The sequence below is a fragment of the Marmota monax genome, unplaced genomic scaffold (genome assembly GCF_021218885.2).
Source record: "Marmota monax isolate L192 unplaced genomic scaffold, Marmota_monax_Labrador192_F-V1.1 WCK01_AAM20220418_F8-fsc00010, whole genome shotgun sequence".
Lineage (NCBI taxonomy): Eukaryota > Metazoa > Chordata > Mammalia > Rodentia > Sciuridae > Marmota > Marmota monax.
This window is the reverse complement of record NW_026692321.1, coordinates 17483897-17489971: the sequence shown is the minus strand read 5'-3', so window position 1 is coordinate 17489971 and position 6075 is coordinate 17483897.

Sequence of the window (6075 nt, the reverse complement as noted above, 5' to 3'; positions counted from 1 at the left end):
GTCATTCCCTTCCCTTCCCTTTCTTAAAATTTTCATTAGGCAATTGGGTACTGTTAACTGCAAGTGGATATGTAGGTAAAAGGACTGGTTTGTGCCAAAATCTCTTGTCCATGGAGCAACAGACTAGTATGGCTGGAGCACATGGAGATCTAGAGAACAGTGTTTCAGGAAGAGAAAGACTATGTACAAGGCCATGAGGTACCAATGAACTTAGAATTCAAAGACTAGAAGAAACATGGCATTTGAACTCTTCTCATAATTCAATAGTTATCCCAGCACGACCCCCAAGGAATACAGGCCTTTCTCTAAGCTCAAATTCCCTGATGTAGTTAATGGCAATTTTCCCCTTGTCCATATCGCTAATGCTTGCCATGCATTCCTTATTGCTGGATTCTACTTCTTTTTGGCATCCTTGTTTAATTTCCTTGGCACTTTCAATATGGCTCAATCCCGTGGTTATCAGATGGGAGCCCAGTTTTGAATGTGGGGAGCTCCAGCTCTTCTTTACATAGCCCTTTCCATGAGCTGCTGGAATTTTCTTTACAGTCTGGTGGCTGGGTTCCAAAAGTGACATTCCAAAAGAACCAGAAGGAATTGCATTGCCTTTTATGACCCTGTGATGGAGGTAGAATAATGTCATTTAGACTATAGTCATAAGGCCACCCAGATTCAAAGGAGAGGGAATAGATTCTCCATCTCTCAACAAGTGTCAGTCTCATCATAAGAATGACATTCAGGAAACTTGAAGACGTGCTAAGTGAAATAAACTAGCAAAAAAAGGACAAAGACTATAGGATTCCACTCACATGATGTGCCTAGAGTAGTCAAATTCATAGAGACAGAAGTAGAATGATATTGCCAAAGAATGGGAGAGGGGAGAATGAGGAGATGGTATTAAATGGTGCTATGGTTTGTATCTTCAATGGTACCCCAAAACCTCATGTGTTGAAGACTTGGTCTCTGATGCAGCAACGTTCATAGGTGGGCCTTTTGGGAAACAATTGGCTCATAAGGGCTTTAACCTCATTAATGGATTAACTAGGCGGATTGAATGGACTACTGGAAGGAGATGGAAACTGTTAGCAAGTGGGGCATGGCTGGAAGACACAAGTCATTGGGGGTCTGCCCTTGCGGACTATATCTTGTCCCTGGCCCCTTCCCCACTTGCTTCCTGGCTGTTGTGAGCTGACCAGCTTTCTACTGCCACATCCTTCCACCATGTTGTTCTGCCTCACCTCTGGCCCACAGGAAAGAGTTGGCCTTACACAGAAACCTCTGAAACCAAATTAGAAATGGGGGTTTCCACCATGTGAGGATATAGCTAGAAGTTTTTATATATGATGAATAGGCCCTCACCAGACACCAAATTTGCCAGTGCCTTGATCTTAGATTTCCCTAGCCTCTAGGATTGTGTGAAATAAATCTCTGTTGTTTATAAGCTACAAAAACAAAACAAAACAACAACAACAACAAAAAAACACTAAAAACTAAAAATAGCAAATGTTATATGAGAGGAGATGTTGTGGAATAGCCATATTTTTGAAAAATAAACCACCTACTCTTCTAGAAGGTTAGTAGTAGGATGCATACATAGATGTCTAATGGTAGCCCTTTAATATGGTGCAATGCATACTAAAAACACAAATCCTATACCCTAATAAGACCAAAAAGTGGTGGTCAGAATCAGTACAAGTAGGCTTCTGTATGGCTGAGGAGCAACTCATCCCCATGCCAATCTTCTCTAAGATTTTTTTTTTTAATATTTATTTTTTTAGTTTTCGGCGGACAAAACATCTTTGTTTGTATGTGGTGCTGAGGATTGAACCCTGGCCGCACGCATGCCAGGCGAGCGCGCTACCGCTTGAGCCACATCCCCAGCCCCTTCTCTAAGATTTTTACTCCCTTCCACCATCAGCCAGATTTCTAGGCAAGCGTTCTATCACTGAGATACATTCTCAGCCCTTCTGCCTGACTTCTGGTATTCTTTAGAATTCCTCAGTAGTGCTTGCATTTTTTCCAGAGTTTATAGCTGTCAGTGGTAAAGTTGTTCCAAATGGGCTTACACAACCATTCTAGAAGCAGATCTCAAGAAACTAGATTGTAGTAAAAACTTTCCCACAAAAAAAAAAAAAAAATATTACTCACTGGCAGGAATTCTTGCTAACTTTTAAGGCTTCCACTGCTGTGTAACAAATCACCACAAAGTTAACATCTTCAAACCCCAGACATTTAATACTTTGCAGTTCTGTAGGTCAGAAGTTTAGACATGGAGTAGCTGGGTTCTCTAAGTCAGAAATCTTGTCAGGCAACAGTCAAGGTATCAGGCAACCATGTTCTCATCTGGAGTTCAGGATCTCCTTCCAAGCTCATTCAGGTTTTTGGAACGATTGAGTCACTTGTGGTTGTAGGACTGAGGTGCCTATTTTCTTGCTAGATGTTGACCCACCCATAGCCACAGCTCAGCTCCAAAAGGCCATTCTTAAGTCCTTACTAAGTGGCTCCTACCATCTGGAGAACTTCTGTCATACTGGAAGCTTCTCACTCTTTTGATCTCTCATGTTGTGCTGGGGATGTAGCCCAGTCCTATGGTACATGCTTGGCATGCCTGAGGCCCTGGTTCCAATCCCCAGCACCAGAGAGAAAAAATTAAAATCTCTTTTGCCATTCTATTAAGCCTCATTCTATTTGTACCAGAGAGAAAAATCTCTTGCCATCCTATTAAGCCCATCCTATTTAAGGATTCAGTTGCCTATTTCAGGACCTTGGATAATCTCTCAAAAACAACTGATTTGGGACCTTAATTGCACCTATAAGATGCCTTCATAGCAGCACCTAAATTAGTGTTTGATTAATAAAATGGAAGAATTGTGTACATACGAGGGGCCAGGAATATGGAAGCCAGCTTAGAATTCTGCCTGCCATAGGTGCCAGAGGAATTGTTGTTAGGTTTGTATTTAAAAGCGTTATCTTTTAAAGGTACATAATAAAACGCATATGGTTATGGATACTTGCCTCAAAATACTCTGGGGAGTGGTGAGTATAGATGAATCAAGATTGGCCATGGGTTGATATTGCTGATGCCAGGAAATGAGGACATGGAATATTCATTACATTATTCTCTCTACTTTTGCAAAAGTATGAATTTTGTCACATAAATTATTCCAGAGCATAGAAAATTAGACAAAACTTCCATTTTTTTACCTTTATTTAATTTTCTTTTTTATGTGGTGCTGGGGATTGAACCCAGTGCCTCATGCATGCTAGGTAGGCAATCTACCACTGAGCTATAACCCTGGCCCCCCAAAGTTTTTTATGAAGCAAATGTAACATGAATATTTAAACTGGGCAATGGTAGCATAAAATCACTTAACTTAGCATTATTTTATTTAAGAATATTATTTAATTACAGTATTACTCAAGAATATGGATGTGAAAATTCTCAGTTTTCTCTGTTACTTTATAGAATTTGGCAATATATAACAAAAGTAAATAAAAATTTACCTTTAGCCAAATAATTCCACACTTTTAGAAATTTACCTTGAAGACACATCCATAATAATATGAAAATACAAAAATACACACATAAAATTTTTCATAATGGATGGAACTAGAGACCATTATGTTAAGTGAAACAAGTCAACCATTTTCACGATTTAAAAAAATCATGGGGTTTGGGGTATCCACACAATGAAGTACGGTTCTATGTAGTTGTGAAAAAGAATGATTGTGACCTTTTCATATATTAATGAACTGAAAAAAATTCATTCATAGATATACATACATACATATGAATTTTTTCAATATATTTTTCTCTCACACACACACGGAATATAAGCCTGCTTCTAGAACATATTGTTAAGTACAAAAGCAAACTTTAGGAAGCACACACATACACACACACACACACCTTTTTGTGTAAGAAAGAAGGAGAAATAAGGAAATATAGGTACAACTGCTTACTTAGAAAAAGAAATATTGGGAGAAATAAGCCAGAGTCTAATGTAATTGGTTGCCCATATGAGGTGGGTGGGAAGGTGGAAGAGGATTCAAAGTGACACTTTTCTGAGTGTACCAATTTGTGTCCTTTTAACTTTGAAACCAGGTTAATGTTTTACATACTCAAAAAATAATAAACTAAAGTCAACAATAATGAGGTGGGAAAAAATTAAAGCAAATGGAAACAAATAAACCTAGTTGTATTTCAAAGAAAACCAAAACCACACTGAAGGAGAGAAAAAAGGACTAACCCAACTAACATATGAACACAACGCTTAATGGCCAATTTTGGGCAAAATAATTTCTTTAAACAAACATTGAATTCTAGTTCAAAAGGTTTTAACTTTTGAAAAGGCATGGGTTAGTATTTCTGAAGTTGCTTCTTATGTACTGTAGTGCTGAGAGCCATAGCTAAGTAGGTACGACACATGGCAGTTTCCTTGTCAGCCTACCCCATGTTGCTTAGAGGAAGGACTCTCCATTGTGGACCCAGGTCATTTGCAGTGACTTTGCATGAAAGGTGACCTTGCTCAAGGACCAGGACGGATCGGGTTTAGGGCGGATTGGGGTTTAGGCGGATTGGGGTTTAGGCAGATGGGGGTTTAGGGCGGTTCCAGGTTTAAGGTGATTCCTGCTGGGAATAGGGCGTATCCTGCTGCCTCAGGCGCCGTGAGTTCCCTTTGAGTTCTCCCGGGATTCAGAGAGTATTTGGGATTCAGAGCCCGGTGGAGTGTGTGGATTTTGCCCAGAACGTGCTTGTGGAGTGCCGGTGTGAGTTCGGGAATAAAGAATTGCTGTTTGAATCTACAAGGCTGTGAGTGGCTCGTGATTTTGTGCCCAGCCAGACTGCGGCACTGTAGGACTGAGGAACTGAGTAAATATACTGAGGGGATAAAAAGGGGAGTTAAACTTATGGAAAGGAGTAAAACTAGAACAAATCCTCTTTGCTAAAATGCATTTGAATTACCAGTATGAACTGTGTTTTAATATGCAGCTTTAGATGTATTTATGTACGTATTTTTTCAGTGCCCTTCAATAGATGGATAAAGAAAATGTGGTATATATACTCGATGGAACATTACTCAGCTTGAAAGAAGAGTGAAATTGGGGCCGCGGTTGTGGCTCAGCAGTAGAGCGCTCACCTAGCACGTAGGAGGCATTTGGTGGTAAATGGATAGAGTTGGAGAATATCACGCTATGTGAAATAAGCCCATCCCCCAAAACCAAAGGCCAAATGTTTTCTCTTGATATGTGGATGCTAATTCACAATAAGCGAGTGCTAGGGAAGAATAGAGTTACTTTAAGTAGAGGGGAGTGAAGGGAGGCGGGCATGGGGGTAAGAAGGATAGTGGAATAATAAAATAAAGACATTATTACCTTGTGTACATATATGACGACATTATCAATGTGATTCTACAATGTGTGGAGTCAGAATGATGAGAAATTAATTATACCCCATTTATGTATAATGTGTCAATGTGCCTAAATGCATTCTACTGTCATGTATAACTAATTAGAACAAATGAAAAAATTTATAAAGAAAAAAACAAAGACACGCTGATACCAATGAGCACCTAGATCTAAACTCTATCTCCACTAAAAGGGTCTCAGGGAAGCTGGGCTTGTTGCTGTTCCAGAAAGCAAGAAAGTGCTCAAAAAGTGGTGGAGACATATCAAAAAAGATATAGGAGGGCTGGGCATGTAGTTCTGTGGTAAAGCATTTGCATAGCGTGCTTGGAGGCCCTGGATTCAATCCCCAGCATTAAAACAAATAAACAAAAAACAGGAGCTAATTTAAGCATAAAAACAAATAGTAATTATAGAATATTCATGCAGTAAATAAGCACAAATGAGGCCATATGGTATAAATAAATGAATGAGTGAGAAAGGAAAACTCTCCTTTGTGGTAGAAAAGTAATGAATAGAATAAAAATAATAAGTGGATTAGAAGTGGGTTAGTAGAGTTAGAAAATCACAATTTTGCATTCATCCATAGTATGATCTCTTCAGCTATGAATCACTATTGGATTTTAAACATTTGTGGGTAAGAGTTCAATGATGAAAGAATAGTTATGAAAT